The sequence below is a fragment of the Rutidosis leptorrhynchoides genome, chromosome 10, assembly GCF_046630445.1.
Source record: "Rutidosis leptorrhynchoides isolate AG116_Rl617_1_P2 chromosome 10, CSIRO_AGI_Rlap_v1, whole genome shotgun sequence".
NCBI lineage: Eukaryota > Viridiplantae > Streptophyta > Magnoliopsida > Asterales > Asteraceae > Rutidosis > Rutidosis leptorrhynchoides.
In genome coordinates, this window is record NC_092342.1 from 240,414,991 (window position 1) to 240,431,631 (window position 16,641).

Consider the following 16,641-nt stretch of genomic DNA (forward strand, 5'->3'; position numbering starts at 1 on the left):
TAATTATAGTCTGATTTCATGCAAATGAGGGCATTGCATGATCTCAAGTGTGGGGAAGGGTTATAAATTCTCTCAGGTTTATACTTGGTTTATTTGCCAAATTTTGTGAAAATTTGAAAAATTTTCAACTAAATGAACTCAAAATCATGTTTATACATATTTATGAACGGTGAAAACTAGGTGATAATACCGAAATTATCGTTACCTCGGAAAGGACATAAATTGAGAAACACCCTAAAATGCTTGAATTCATTTAAAATGAAATAAAAGAAAATAAAAAGGCAAAGAAAGAAACTAAGTGTGGGAAGAATGTACCAAGTTATTCAATTTAAAACAAATATCACATATTTTTGTACAAGATTATTGCAGGTACTTTTGCTTTGGACGATACTAATCAGTTTTACCCGGTTTACTGTAATACATTTGAAAGAAAGATGGATCTACACGATGAATCAATTCCATCATTTGAAGGAAGTAAAGTCTTCCGAAAAAGACACGCGCTTCTTGATTTAAGTCATGAAGTTGTCGTCCAGACCAGCTGTAGGTTGACGAAAAATCTAGAAAAGTCATCTCTAAAATCAGCAGGAAATCCACGGACCTCAGCATCAAACAGGGTTGCCAAGTGGTCAGATTTATCCTAACCATGAGAAGGATTTATCTCGTATAATGGGGGGGCACCGTGCAAATTAGCTTGATAAGACTAATGAATCAGATCCCCAGAAAGGATAATCTCCTTAAAGATTAAAAATCAGCTTTTAAGACTGATATTACTCAATCCTAGAGATTGACCTTAAAGATTGAGAATTCAAACTCATGGAATTCAATGATATCTAAACTCGAGCTTGAACGAGAAAATATTTTGATCAAAATTGCAAACCGATTTGTTTTCTGAAAATCCATTTTCAATGCGTTCATTACCATTGAACGTAAAATCCTAGGAATTCACCTGGAATTCATTAGGTCACCTGAACCAAATCGGGTGTCAACCGTAAGAACGGTGGTTGCATAGCATGGTCAGAGACAGGACCTTGTGCCAGACCGAAAAATCATAGGATGATCTTTACTATCGCTCCTACCAAGGATAGTTCTAGCATCCGACACGTTAAAAGACCATAATCATCTGCATGTCACGGGACATTGCCTTAACAGTTTCTTGTTCATCGCTTTCCTTTACAACCGGACGGTAGTTTGCCGAAAGGTAATATACGGAACAAGTAAACTGGATGTGTGCTTTCCGATACCGGGATAGCAGTGGATTACACGAACCTAAATGTTTTTAGCCAAAATATTGATCCACAAATATATTTTGCAACACCAATGGTGGATCAAATCAGAAAACTTGTCTAGGGTAAAATCTAGCTTGAATTTTCAAAAGATCAAATGTTTTCATAAAGATCCAATTTCCTTAAAGGATCTAAATTTTTATAGTCATGTGGGACTGTAAACCGCCTTCCAAATGTGCACTTTACTTTGGAAACCGAAAGTAAATCGGCTATTTGATTGCAAGTGTCGTTGACCTAAACCCAAGGCAACTGTGGATGACACACCCACCTTTAACCATATCGTTACTATCATTGTTTATACCGCTATATCAAAATCACTGATGTACAAAATGTGATGAATAAAAAAGTGATTCATGTATGTTTTTATTTCAAGTTCTGTATTGCTTGAGGACAAGCAACACTCAAGTGTGGGGATATTTGATAGTGTTCCAAATGAACATATATTTAGTAGCAATATCGTTCCAATATGTAAAGTTTTTAAATGTAATTTCCTTATTTTTAGTTGTAATAGTTAAATAAATAAGTGCGAAGACGAAAGACGCAAATCGCTCGAAAATGAAGATTTAAAGACAAAAACGAAGATTTGAAAGACCAAAACATCCAAAAAGCTCAAAAGTACAAGATACAATTAAAAAGGTTCAATTTATTGATAAGGAACGTCTAAAAATGACAAGAGTACAAGTTACGAAACGCAAAGTACAAAATATCTCAGCGTACGCAAGGACGTTCGAAAATCCGGAACTGGGACATGAACCAACTCTCAAAGCTCGACGCAACGGTGTAAAAATTACAAGTCAACTATGCACAAGAATAAAATATAATATTTAAATAATTCATAATAAGAATAATATTAAATAATAAAAAGTTGTTAATTGAGCATAGTTCAGGGGTCGTAAATGAAAATTTGAATTCTAATTTTCCTATAAAAGGAACGATATGTTCGATGAATTAGGGGGGAGATTTTTTTTACGATCTTTTTTTTTCTTTCTATCTTTTTCTTATTTTTCTATATCAAATATTAATATCTATATTTATAATTCTCTATCATAATGTTAATGTAATCAGATATAACAATAATCTTAATTTTAATTTTAAATTATGATAATAATAAGATTTATGATAGAGATCGTTTGAGTGTGTAAGTCGAAATTCTGTCCGTGTAACGCTACGCTATTTTTAATCACTGTAAGTTATGTTCAACCTTTTTAATTTAATGTCTCGTAGCTAAGTTATTATTATGCTTATTTAAAACGAAGTAATCATGATGTTGGGCTAATTACTAAAATTGGGTAATTGGGCTTTGTACCATAATTAAGGTTTGGGCAAAAGACCGACACTTGTGGAAATTGAACTATTGACTATTAATAGATGGGGGGTATTGTCTAATTGAGTGACAACTCATTGGAGTCTGTCGAACCTATCTTCAAATTAATTAACCTAATAATTAATAATGATTATGGTTGTCCTATTTAGTGATGTTCATATGGAATCTGTTATAATCATTTAATTAATCAATTGGGTTGGGTAATTGATTATTCATTCTGATCAAGTGGATGAATTAATATTCATAAACTAATTAAAACAGGGGTGGATTACATACAGTGATAACTGGTGTAATTGTTGACAGAAGTGATAACTGCGTCACAGTTTAAATCCTTAATCAGTTGGAATATTTGACTTCGGGTATAAGGGTAATTTGACGAGGATACTCGCACTTTATATTTATGACCGATGGACTATTATGGACAAAAACCAGATAGACGTATCAAATAAACCAGGACAAAGGACAATGAACCCATGGTAATAAATTAAAATCAACACGTCAAACATCATGATTACGGAAGTTTAAATAAGCATAATTCTTTTATTATATTTCTCATCGTATCTTTATTTACTGTCATTTTATTACTCGCAATTTTATTTTCTGTCATTTTATTTATCGCAATTTATTTTACGCACTTTAATTTTTGTCATTTATTTTTACGCTTAAAATCGACAAACCGGTCATTAAACGGTAAAACCCCCATTTTATAATAATACTACTACTTATTTATATATATATTTTTACAAATAAACTTAATAATATAGCGTTAACTTCACCAGCTCCCTGTGGAACGAACCGGACTTACTAAAAACTACACTACTCTACGATTAGGTACACTGCCTATAGTGTTGTAGCAAGGTTTAGGTATATCCCATCCGTAAATTAATAAAACTTGTGTCATATTTTGTAGTATTTTGTATTAAAAATTTAATACTATTTCGTACCCTCACGCTACCACATCAATGACAAAAATACCACAATCTACAACATTGTCTCTTGTTGTCCATGGCAAATTCATTCGACTTGGAAGCAGAGTTTCAATCTTCTTCTTCAACATCCTCAGCCTTTTGTTTCAAATTATTTTATGATCATCATCATTGATAATGCTAAAAACGAACATATATTTCATAGCATTATTCCTCAAGAAAGACAAGCTTTTAGTTGCAATTGTTCTATTTACAAGAGATATTCGTTTAAATAATAAAAGGTGAAGACAAAAGACAGATTCGACGAATTGAAGACGCAAACGACCAAAAAGCTCAAAAGTACAAAAGACAATAAAAAAGGTTCCAATTATTGATAAGAAACGTCTCGAAATCACAAGAGTACAAGATTCAAAACGCAAAGTGCAAAATATAAAATTGTACGCAAGGACGTCCGAAAATCCGGAACCGGGACCTGAGCCAAGAAGAAACGCCCGACGCAACGGACCAAAAATATCTAGTCTACTATGCACAAGAATATAATATAATATATATATAATTATATATAATTATATATTATATATATTATTATTATTATATTACGTCGGCAAGAAGAAAACAAATCAATTTGGCTGGATCCAGGGTGGCCATGCGACTCGCATGGCCAGAGGCACAAATCCATGCGAGTCGCATGGAGTGAGATTGCTGGTCAGGTCCTATATAAAGCCAGTTTTGTGCCGAGTTTTAATCATCTTATTTCATCTCTCTCTCAATATATACGTAAATATATTTATATTTATAATTTATATTTTAATTTTAATTCTAATAATAAGGGTATGTTAGCGAATGTTGTAAGGGTGTAAGTCGAAATTCTGTCCGTGTAACGCTACGCTATTTTTAATCATTGTAAGTTATGTTCAACCTTTTTACATTAATGTCTCGTAGCTAAGTTATTATTATGCTTATTTAAAACGAAGTAATCATGATGTTGGGCTAATTACTAACATTGGGTAATTGGGCTTTGTACCATAATTGGGGTTTGGACAAAAGAACGACACTTGTGGAAACTAGACTATGGGCTATTAATGGGCTTTATATTTGTTTAACTAAATGAAAGTTTGTTAATGTTAATATAAAGATTTACAATTGGGCGTCCCTATAAATTACCATATACACTCGATCGGACACGATGGGCGGGGTATTTATATGTACGAATAATCGTTCATTTAACCGGACACGGGAATGGATTAATAGCCACTAGAATAATTAAAACAGGGGTGAAATTACATTCAAGGGTAATTGGTGTAATTGTTAACAAAGTAGTAAAACCTTGGTTTACACGCAGTCGATAACCTGGTGTATTCATTAAACAAAGTATTAAAACCTTGTTACAATTCGAATCCCCAATTAGTTGGAATATTTATCTTCGGGTATAATAATAATTTGACAAGGACACTTGCACTTTATATTTATGACTGATGGACTGTTATGGACAAAAACCAGACGGACATATTGAATAATCCAGGACAAAGGACAATTAACCCATGGGCATAAAACTAAAATCAACACGTCAAACATCATGATTACGGAAGTTTAAATAAGCATAATTCTTTTATTTCATATTTAATTTCCTTTATTTTATATTTAATTGCACTTCTAATTATCGCACTTTTATTTATTTTATTTTATCGCACTTTTAATTATCGTACTTTTTAATTATCGCAATTTTATTTTATCGCATTTTTATTATTCGCAATTTCATTATCGTTATTTACTTTACGCTTTAATTTAAGTCTTGTATTTATTTTATATTTTACATTAGGTTTTAACTGCGACTAAAGTTTTAAAATCGACAAACCGGTCATTAAACGGTAAAAACCCCCCTTTATAATAATAATATTACTTATATATATATATTTGTATTTTTATAAAAGTAAACTAATATAGCGTTGAGCTTTGTTCAAAGATCTCCCTGTGGAACGAACCGGACTTACTAAAAACTACACTACTGTACGATTAGGTACACTGCCTATAAGTGTTGTAGCAAGGTTTAAGTATATCCATTCTATAAATAAATAAATATCTTGTGTAAAATTGTATCGTATTTAATAGTTTTTCTAGTAAAATAATAACTATTTTATATACACCTCGTTCGACATCAATCATCTGTCTTTATCTCATCACCATCAAAAATTCTAAAAACTTCCTTCATTTTACTTTGATAAGATATCAAAGTCTTCTTGTTTGGATATTTGACCAAACCTTCAGCTATTTTCTTTGACAAAAACTTCTTTAAGTCATCAACCAATTCGAACTTCTTGTCAATGACTCGACAATATTCCTGCATATAAAGTGAAAAAGGTTAGAATGCAATCACAAATGATTGGACAATCACAATAACAAGTGATTGGGAAATCACAATCACAAGTGATTGGACAATCACAAGTGATTGGACTATCACAATCACAAGTGATTGGCAAAGCAAAATCACAAGTGATTGGACAATCACATGTGAATGGCGAAGCAAAATCACAAGTGATTGGATAATCACATGTGATTGGAAAAGCAGAATCACATGTGATTGGCCAATCATATGTGATTGGCAAAGCAGAATCACATGTGATTGGCAAAGCAGAATCAAACATTAGATTAAAAGGAAAAAACATGCGAGTCTAAACTATTAGCATGTCATTCACAAAAAATAAAATCAGACTTGCATTAAGATTAAATTAGTGAAAACAATTGTTAAAATTATGAAAATATGAAGAAAAAAAAATACCTCAACTGAATCAATGTCATCATTGTTTTCTTCAATTCTTAGAAAACCCTTTCCATCTACTTCGGGATCAAATTCTTCTGCAAGTTCAAGAATACCAAATGCTCCAAGTGAAGCCTCTTTCCTTGCACAAACGAAAATAGCTCCTTTCCAATTCTTGAAAATAAGACGTCCACAAACAACCGGAACAACATCAAACTTGGTCCGGACAAGATACAGCAACTAAGATAAAAACAGGAAAAAAGTCATAGTTATAAAAAAATTTGACAGAAGTAAAAAAAAAAAAAAAAAAAAAATATAAAGCATAAAAATTATGAAAACGAAAACTCACGGTAAGAAAAGTAGCGAGACCATTGTAGAAAGAATTTGGATCGTCTCTGTTCCAACCACTTTTGCTCTCTTTCACAGTTGAAAGCAAATATTTACACCAATTGATGGTTGACATATCAACAGAATCACCCAACCTTGTGACAACAAACGCACTAACCTTGCCATTTCTTTCACACGTGACCATTGTGTTGGCAAACAACATTACAAAGTTCATCATGAACATACTATCAGTTTTAGTAGCACTCAAAATCAACTCGGCAAGTGTCGATGCACGAGTAATCGTTTTCTTTGGAAACTGATCAAACCAACTTTCAACAAACTCACTATTAGTAATTAGCTCCAAGGTATTCAAATCAATACCAACATCTTCTAAACCAAACACCTCTTTGACAGCTTGGGAGTCAACCTTAATATCACCCGTTGAAGTCCTAATGACCATAGCATCACTATCAAAATTGTCTACACAAAAGTAGGCAATATTACTAGGCAACATCTCAATGTTAAAGTCTAACAACGAACGGAATCCAAGATTGCTCACACATTCCTTTTTGGCAGGATTAAGAGCAGCCATAACTTCTGTAAACGGCTTAGGAGTGGTCCTAAGCCTAAGGTTGCGTAATTCCTTCACATGAGCAACTTTTCATTTAGTATTAGGCTTCGAATCAACCTTTTTGACCATAGCCTTGCGTTTGCGAGTAGGATTAACTGTAAACATGTAAAATATTAAACATTAAAACAATGAAAAACTGCATGGTAGCATCTATTTGTGACTTTGAATTAATTTCACTATATAATCACAAGTGATTGAACACCATAAAAATTACAATCTGATTACAAAATCATAAATTGCACATTAAAAAGCAGAAACACTAAATTGCACATTAAAACAAAAACAATCACATGTGATGGCATTTGGTAACATGTAAATGAGACTATATTCTGAACAATCACATGTGATTAAAAACACTAACAATTACATTCTGAACAATAAAATTGTATAAGTACATTCTAATTGTTCAAACAACATAAGTGCAACAAATAAACAATGAAAAAATTAAAGCAGAAACCCTAAATTGAACAGTAAAACAAAAACAATCATATGTGATAGCATTTGATAACATTTAAATGAGACTACCCAACTGATTTCTGTAAAAATCACATGTGATTAAAAACCCTAACAATTACGTTCTGATAACAAAAAAAATGTATGGTGAACTTTTCAAACAACAACAAATGCAACTATAAAACTAATATACTGGTAAATAACACAAATAAGATAACCACAAACAAATCACATGTGATTAGAGAAACAAACACGAAGCACTATATCTCTAAAAACCCTAAAAAAAATAAGAAAACAATGAAATGGAACAAACAGTTGATTGATTGCTGAATAAAACATAGTAAACACAAACAAATCACATGTGATTGTAGAAACAAAACACGAAGCAATATCTTCAAAACCCTAAAAAATTTAAGAAAACAATGAAAATAGAACAAACACATGATTGATTGCTGAATAAAACATAGTAAATTACCTAGAGCTTTGGCCGGAGCTTGTGATTTAGCCGGAGTTGGTTTTTTAGATGAACTTCGTGTTTTAGCCGAAGCTTTCGAGATTGGAGATTCGCTTGATTTCGCCATTAATAGTGCTGAATCGTTTGATTATGGTTGAAATCGGAGAATAGATTGATTATTGATGGGGATAATTGATCGAGAGATGAAAACCCTAGAATGGAGATTGATAGAGAGAAAAACGTATTAACTGGTGTGTGCAATGTGAGGAATGAACGAGATCAGTGCAGTGTGTTCGAAATAGTTGCGCTGAATTGACGAAATTTCCCCTTCGCCCAAAATTACATGTATTTGATCTATTTAATCTCAGCCATTGATGACCACCAATCTAAGGGCTGAAATTAATTATCCCAAACTCAAGATGAAACATGGACTCAAATGAATATTCTTCGTGAGAAATAAAAATAGATAAACTAAATAAATAACAAAAAGTATTATAATAACCTTATATTTTTCTTCCACATAAAAATTATAACGTAACCAATCAACTATTTTTATTATACGAGATTATTTCAATCGAATTTAAAGCTGGATTGATAAAATCGATTAATTATTGAATGATTTAAAATACAAATGATTCAAAATTTTTTAATTCATTACCGTAACGATAACAACGATAACGAGTGGAGAAAATGATTCGCGCGTTGACACGTGAAATGATTTCGCTCGTTGCACATTACATATCCATACATGAACACGTGACTCGATTAAAGAGAACTCTGGTTGCGGTACATCCGTCGTTATATTCCCAAATTAGACTAACAATTTTAATAATAATAATAATAATAATAATAATAACTAATTTTAATACCCTCGCGTTGCGTCGGGATGTTGCTGCGGGAAAATAGTTTGCTTTATACCTTAAAATCTTATAATTACCAGTACGTACATTAATGGTGATTGAAATTAACGTTTTAGTAAATGCAAAGTTAGGAAAATAATTATTTTTGTTAAAATACGAGCATAATATATTTTTGATCAATACTTTAGACATTGTTTCGTAAGGTTATAACAAAGTAAGGTACATTCCAAGTCAACTATGTGATAAGATACCCATTAAATAAAATTGAATGTATTATGTAAGTTTTTAGAAATACATAGAGTTGTAATTCATTGAATCCAATAATTTGCTTGAAATTCAACGGACCAATCAGAGCGTGACATGTGGCGCGACAATCACATATGATTGTAAAAAAAAAAATTCAAAAAAAAAAGTTTTTTTTTAAAAAGTTTTTATTGAAATTTTTTTTTGAAATTTTTTTTTGAATTTTTTTTTTAAATTTAAACATTTCAAATCTAATCACATGTGACTGTAAAACCTAATCACATGTGATTGTAAAACACAATCACATTAGATTCTACATGTCAAATCCAATCACATAGGATTGAAAAAAAATTAATTTTTAAAAAAAAAAAAAAAATTCAACCGAAAACAGACTTTAATTCGGTGATTTGATCAAGTTTGTTAGCGTTTCGTGATCATATCTTCAAAATTTTAAACTTTAATTCGGTGATTTGATCAAGTTTTGATAAAAAACTTGGTGTTTAAAAGTTTTGGCACAAATTTACTGAAATTCGTTATTTTACTAAAAAAAAAAAATTTCAATCACATGTAATTGGATTTGACATGCAGAATCACATTTGATTGGGTTTTACAATCACATGTGATTCTACTGCATGTCAAATCCAATTACATGTGACTGAAAAAAAAATTGAAAAAAAAAGTTTTCGTAAAAAAAATTTCGAAAAAAAAGTTTAATTTTTTTTTAAAAAATAAATAATTTTTTTTTCTCAATCACATGTGATTATCGCGCCACGTATCGCACTCTGATTGGTCCCTTAAATCTCAACTTAAAAGTTGATTTCATTTGAATATTTGTCAAAATACATATACCCCTTTCAGTTTTTAGGCCTAAATATGAGTCTCATATGTACTATTTCATATGTGAGCCTTATCTGTACTATTTCTCTCGATGACTTAGTGTAATTTACTACTCCGTATATTAGTTCTTGTTTTTTTCGCTAAAATAAATAAAAAATAAAATATTTAGGCATTTAGGATCCATAAGTTCCTTTACCATTCCTTCATTTTATTTCTAACCCCACTTATTACTTTCAAGCCGCCACTTCTCTTTCCATTCTTTTTCTTTTTTAAAACCTAGTTCACACTTTATCACTAATAAATCTTAAACAACCATCACTCGAAAGTTTATAAAACATCACATACAACATCAATGTGAGTCAAATCTGAGTTATTCGTAGTAGATGTTGGTGGTGGTGGTGGTGGTGGTGGTGGCAGGAGGTTGACAGTGATAATCTACGAAGGTCGTGGTGGTTGCAGGAAGTCGTTCTTGGTTGTGGACGAACGTTCGTAGTGGTGGTGATGACGGAAGACGACGTGTTGTTGGCCCTAAGTCGACGGTAGTAGCGCTCGGAGTTCACGACGGTCGATGGTAGCAAATAGCGGTTGTCGGATGTTGTTTGATATGGTGGCAGAAGGCTGTTACTGGTGATAGCATCGATAAAGCTCTCAACCTACACCAATTATTTATGTTTAGGAAAATAAGAATCATTTGTAGATAGTGGGTGGGGATTGCTTTCAAGGATTTGTTTTTGAAAATGGAAAGAAGGAAAAAACATGAGAGTTGAGAACAGTAACTGAAGGGATCAAGGTGACTAAAATACCTTGAAAAGTTAGTGTGAAAAAAACAAAAGTACTCTTGGTGTTGAGAAGAGAATACCCGGAGGTGGAGACGGTGGCGTAGGTGGCGACGGTGGACATGGTGGCGATGGTGGGGGAGGTGACGCCGGTGAAGGCGGCGGCGGTGGAGCCGCTGGAAGCCCCTAGAAGATTCTGGTGGGAGGTGGAAGAAGTAAATGTGAGGTGGAGAGTGGTGTTGGGTTTTTTTGTAGGTGGAAAGAGGGTAAAAGGATGTGTGAAAAGACAAGTGTACCCTTTTTTAGTGAAATGATGATCGTACCCCTGTACTATTCATAGTTTTTGTTTAATTGATAATATGGTAATATGGTAATAACAAATAATTCATTTAAAGTAATTGATAGAAAAAATTACGTTATTAGTATTTGTGGTTGTACATTTTTGCATGAAAAAATCTAATTTTTTTTTTCATGATTAATAAATAGGTTTTGCTTATTATAAGTAAGATGATGAAATTATGCTCACATGCGTTGTACATGTGATGTGTTTGTACCAAACAAGTAAAATAAGCAAAACCTAAGTATCAACGGTATAAAAAAAATTTAGCTTTTATTTTATAAAAGTGTACAAACAACATTTAGTAATGGCGTTATTTTTTCTTAGATATACGCTCAAATAGACCTTAGATTAAACAAAAAGTAGTAAAAAGTAAAATATAATTTTACATACACAACATGACATGGGAAAGTTGGTCGTACCATCTGCTGAAAAACGACAACGGGCCAACCCTCTTTTCACACTTAAATTTTCATTCTTCTCCCCTCAACTATAAACAACTTATAAAAAAATACCCTAACCTTCAGGGGGTTAAACCGTCAATTGTCTAAATTTAAATAAAAACTCTACCCAAACACTTCGACAGCCCGTATCTTCCTCCTCGACCCGAGTTGGATTTCACCGACCATACCGTTAAACTCGAAATAATTTTATGAACAAAACGAAACTAAGTACGTCCGAAACGGACACTTTTTAAAAAACTCTAAACACAACGACAACCCGTATCTTCCTGCTCGCCGCGAGTTAAATTTTTTCGACAGCAGCATCATACTCGAAAAATTTTATGAAGAAAACAAAAAAACGTGAGTTCGAAACGGACACTTTTTAAAATACGCTAAACACAACGACAACCCGTATCTTCCTGCTCGCCGCGAGTTAAATTTTTTCGCCATCACCGTTAGACTCGAAATACTTTTATCAACAAAAACGAAACTAACTACGTTTAAACCGGACCAAAGCCCCCGTCACATCGCGCGAGCCGGACCCAAACTAGTTCAATTTAATGTCTGCCGCCCCTCTTGCAAACCCATCCATAAATTCTTTCAATACCTTCTCATCTACCAATCTCTCTTCATACCTAATTCTCACTCTCTCAAAAAAACTCAAACTTTTAGAGTTCTTCAACAATCTTTAACAACCTACTCAAAGTTCATGGTTCATAGTTCTTGTTTTTTTTTTTAATAGTATTTTCTTGTATTTATTATGTTGATAATTAGGGCTTATGTCATATTTTTTAGTGTGAAACCCTTAAAAAAAGATGAAAAATTCTTGCTTGCAAGATGTTGTGTAAGCTCAAACTTACATCATGCTACTTAGATTGTAGTGCTTATGTTTTTTTAACTTTAAACATTCACTATAAAGGAAAAAGTTGATTAATTTTGAGTGTATGGATAAATGGGTTGAAGTAGAGCTCCTTGAAGTCCAAAAGAGGTTTTGAGTGGGATTATAGAGCTGCTTGCTTATGGATCCCTCAAATCCTATCATTCATGTTGTATAGGTTTTGTGGCTTGCATAATCTTGGAGCTTTATTAACCTTCTTGTGATCCTTTTTTGGATTGAAGGGAGCTCTGCACCCTCTCTTTTTTTGAAGTCAAAATCCCAAAAAGCTTGTAATAATTCGTTTCAGTTTTTAAAACCCACTTGGAGTATGAGTATCTAAACAGAAACGCATCTGAAAAATGATACCTTTCTTCTTATTTTACATTAATCATAGCTCCAAGAACTGTTACTTTGACACCCTTTTGGTGCATATATAAGTAAACTGGATAACTACACAAAACAAAAGAAGAAAAAAAAAACCCATCTCAAATATGTTAGGGAGTATTTGCTAAAACTCCCATTTTGTGTATCAAGTTAAGTTCATGATTTCCAAAAAAAAAAAAAAAAAAAAAAAAAATCTTTAAAATGATGTTTCTTGGGGGTTTTTTCCTGGGTGATTTTGCGAAATTTCTTGGGGGTTTTTCAGTTCATAGTCATGAATGCATGTTGATAAACCATATCTGAAAATGGATGGATGTTAGATTTTTTCCATAGATCTGGCCACATGATTTAACTATCTTTACATTTTGTTGGTCATCTTTCCATTATTGGGGTTTGTACAAAGTCAAATGCATTTCTTCTACTTGTTCTTTCTCTTCTTTTGGTTCTAATTATTTCTTTTTCTTATTGCAGGATCTAATTTTTTTTTTTTTTTTTCTTCTTCTAAATTACAGTTTACTTTATAATCCTTCATTTCACTATTATGTGGTACACTTTTTTACTACTTAGTACTTGCACACTAATTTTTGTTCCATACACAGTAATTTGCATAGGTTACCTATTTTACCCTTTATATCAATTGAATTTAACTTTTTCTAAACTACAAAATACTTCGTAACTTCATTATCCCTTGACCTCTTTTCTCGTTCTGCCTCAAAAGGAAGGGTAATGATTCCACTTTTATTTTTGATAATTTCACTCATATCTGGGCAGATTCCACTTTTATTTTTGATAATTCCACTCATATATGGGCATAACAGTTTGTACCGCACAATCAAGAAATCCACTAATTTAGTGGATTTATCAAAAATTCATGTTAAAATATCATCACCCCGGGAAATGCAGAGCTCTACGGCATGAATTTCATCTTCAAACATGTATCAAAACCATGATCCCAATTCAATTCAACACACTATTCAAATTACATCAATTCAAAATGAACACTATACAACAACAACAAAAACCTAATATCAATCGAAGGTATGAGTTTTATAACCAAAACCTAATATCAATGGAAGGTGTGAGCTTTATAACCAGTAAAAGTAACTAGGTTTAAGAATTGCTATTATTAATCGAACTAGCTTAAAGTCCGCAAATTCGCGGGGCTTTTTATGGGACAAATCATGAATAAATTTCAAATAGTATTCCCCAATTAACTGTCACGGGCACAAATGAATTTCATACCAAATGAATTTCATACCGAACATGAAAGACGCTTAATGAGAAGTGTAAATAGTTAACAGTCAAAATTACATAACATACATCCAAGAATGAAATCATATAGCTATATAAGCAAGGTATGAACTTACCTTCCCGTTATCATCATTTGAATGACGTGGGAACACCACCTTCAAATCACTGCATAAGAAAAACTTCCCATCCACATCACTATTTAAGCTATTTTGTTGAGGTGTAGAAGAAGGATCAGATTTCGATCATATCTATCAAGGGTAATGTTGAGCATTTTCTATGAGGACATAGAAAACGAAGATGTATAGCTCTAATTCACACTTTTACAAAATATTTTGATTCTTCGAATTTAGTAGTGTCATTAGATTCTCCTGGAAACGAATGATTGTATGAGCATCCACGTAATTCTACTTGCATGGCTGGAATGACTATAGTTTAATTAAAGACTTGTCAAAAACATAATATCATACAACGTAAGATAACTATAATAAATGGGACCAAAGAACCAACAGCACGGCATAATGGTTATGTTATAGGTGCAAATAATAATCAATATCAGAGCTTAATTGTCTAATTTATTAAAAATAACTGCTTTCATCTTTCTCTTTTCTCTGCAACATGGTCACCTGAAGTAAACACATAAATTAAAAAAAAAAAAAAAAAACATTATGGCACAATTGTGCAAAAGAAAGATTTATATATAATTAAATAGCAGATAAAAAATTATCGTATGTCAAACATACATGTATCCTTATTGCCATATCTCCGGTAAAATCAAATTACAACATCATCAATAAAGCAAAATCAAATTACAACATCATCAATAAAGCAATCATTTGAGTACTAATATTTCAAAGAAACCAATTCCCTGAGCTATTTTACAGCGCTAGAAGCCCGAGAAAAACTTTGTGCGCACTAAATCTCCTTATGTTGTCTCTCTTTGTGTGCACTGAATCTCCTTATGTTGTTTCTTGAATTTTTTTCCGAATTGATGATGGTATAGGTTTTATAAAAGTATTCTTCTATAGTATACAATCAACACGAAGAATCCTCTCTCTATGTTTATCACTTTTAAGCTTCACAGAATGATCTGAAAATGCAAAACCACAAAAAGTTTATAGATAGCGTATGTATACGTATATTTGTTATATAAGATTATAGGTGTTGATGTAAATTCTGTAAGGCAAAGCTAGGAATGCAACTAATAGATTATTACGAACACGAAGATATTAACTACCTCTTGATTTATCAACAAAGACAGTGAATCGTAATCCGTCGACATAATCCATCAATGGTTAGCTGTCTGCATGTTTGTACCTGAAATATTAACGAAAAATGCATAATAAAAATCGGTTACTTAGCCCTAACCCTAGATAAATGCATATGTAAAGCTCAATAACATCGAAATTAACAGCAATTTTTTCCCAAATATACGTCCCATTTTATTAACAGCTCAAAAACTATATTTTTTATAACTGTACAAAACTATTTTAGTAAGGTACTATGAGCAACAATTTGATTTGTTTGACCCGTTTGGCACTTGTACTTCCATGCTAATTTTTCTACTTCGCTACATTGACCCACTTTAGATCAAACACTTATTGATGCATTTGAGATAAAACCCATTCAAAGGCAAATTTATCAAAACCTCCACTTTTTTAACATATTGTCACAAATATGACAGCACATTTACTTAGAAAAGATAAAAGCAAATCAAAATTTGGTACATGAGCTTCATCCTCGGTGTCCACGGTCCACAGCATGACTTAAGCGACTGTATCTTCCATCAAGAGTCTTGCACTCTTGCTCTCATATATCAAGCATAAATCAATAAAATTCTGCACAACTTTCGTCTCCTATGGTCGTGCGTCCGGGCAACACTGCATAACACACCACAATAAGATTGAAGAATACAATGTAAATGCAAAATATGCTTAAACAGTAGAAACACCACATAGTCGGTTAGAAAGGGAATGTATTACTGTAAAAAAAAAAAAAAAAAAAAAAAAAAAAAAAAAAAAAAAACAATCTTACATTATATTTTTAAATATGTGTTTTCTATCATTTTGTTCCTTATGATCTAATATTTCCTTTCCTTAATCTACTTTAAGTACCCACAAATTGGCTAATTCGTCAAAGAATTAGTTCATATTCACCATAAGTAACACTCAAAACAAAAGATATTATTTTAAATGATCGCTTTAAATCAATTTTATGTGTAGATAACCAATTAAAGTTTCTAATGTAGGTCACATACTTTCAAAAAGTGTATCGATGTAAACAAAAGGTAACATGTTACCGACTAAACCGGTTAAAGTGTATTGGTGTTCATCTTCAACAAAAAAATCTGGCAAAAGCTATGGTGGTCCATGGCGGTTTATGGTGGTGCAAATCAAAAACACCTCAAAACTTGACCTTAATGAACCTAAATAGATCCTGGCGAATAGAACGGATAAAAAAGCATTCATCATCAATTTACGCAGATC